The sequence below is a fragment of the Sinocyclocheilus rhinocerous genome, unplaced genomic scaffold, assembly GCF_001515625.1.
Source record: "Sinocyclocheilus rhinocerous isolate Xijiao unplaced genomic scaffold, SAMN03320098_v1.1 C36483667, whole genome shotgun sequence".
NCBI classification, from domain to species: domain Eukaryota; kingdom Metazoa; phylum Chordata; class Actinopteri; order Cypriniformes; family Cyprinidae; genus Sinocyclocheilus; species Sinocyclocheilus rhinocerous.
In genome coordinates this window covers 1-1189 of record NW_015781862.1, presented here as the reverse complement: position 1 = coordinate 1189, position 1189 = coordinate 1, and the positions used below count along the sequence as shown (strand labels likewise).

Below are 1189 nucleotides of genomic sequence, written 5' to 3'. Positions count from 1 at the left end.
TTATTCAGGTGTAACGTCATGGCTGTTGTTTAACGACACATTAAACCACTTCGCATAAATACGTTCCTGTTCACCTCTTTAATGTAATAATAAACTTCATCTATAAAGTGGTGAAGTTTTACACTGCCATGGGCAAAGTGCAGTGAACGGTGGTTTTTTTTTGTGTGTTATTTAATAATATTTGGAATAGCTTTTTATATATATTTTCAGTTTTAGTAATTTATTATTATTTTTTTTTAGAATTTTGTTATGTTTTTGCCTTTTTTCGTTTTGTACTTTTGGAGCTCTATACAATATTTGTTTATCGTCTCAGACTCAAGTTCTCACAGTACGTGGTTGTCTGTGTGTCAGAGGCTCCTCAGGACTGGTCCGATCATGCCGTCTGGTGGGAGAAGAGGAGCTGCTGGCTGCTGAAGACACACTGGACTCTGGATAAGTATGGAGTCCAGGCGGACGCTGACCTGCGCTACACTCCACAACACAAACCTCTCTGCATCCAGCTGCCCAACATGAAGACCATCCGGCTCCCTGTTAGCTTCTCTTGTGTGGTCTTCAAAGCCGTGGCGGAGATCTGCAAAGCACTCAGTAAGGACCAGTACAAACAAAAATATTTATTATATTATGCATTTTTATTAATATAATATTTTTGAAGCATATGAAACAAAATGCTAACAAGAAAATATAATAAATATTATATAAAATGTGTAAATGTAATACAGATTTGTCAATTTGTGCAATTTAGATACAACAGCTCCTATAGACACTGTCATTAAAAGCAAACATTTATCATTATACATAAATTTCTTATCACATATTAATTTAATACTTAATACTTAATAATATGTGTGTGTCTTAATATTTATGGATTGCTGAATATTTTTTGGTAATTTTTTACAATTACAAATCATTTGTTTTTACATGTGAAAAAATGCAATTCAATTTTCCATGATTTCTTTCTGCACATTAGTCGATTCTCTACTAAACTGCATATGTTTTCCGTCTTTGTTCACAGACATTAGACGATCAGAAGAACTTTCTCTTCTGAAACTACCAGATGATCAAAAAAAGAAAAAGAAAAAAGACAAGGGCCCAGAATCAGCCTTTGATGAGATATTAAACATGGACATGGCAGGAGGTATTTACTGCTGTTTTTGAAGAGTTTTTTTTTTTTTACAATGCAAAACTGCAA

The 1189-nt window shown here is 33.6% G+C and overlaps 1 long non-coding RNA gene across 1 annotated transcript; it reads left to right on the top strand.

Moving 5' to 3' along the window:
- Positions 1-353: 353 nt before the first annotated feature.
- Positions 354-1067, top strand: LOC107736088 (uncharacterized). Its single transcript, XR_001639582.1, has 2 exons — positions 354-585; positions 1013-1067. It is a non-coding gene; the product is annotated as an uncharacterized LOC107736088 (long non-coding RNA).
- Positions 1068-1189: the final 122 nt, after the last annotated feature.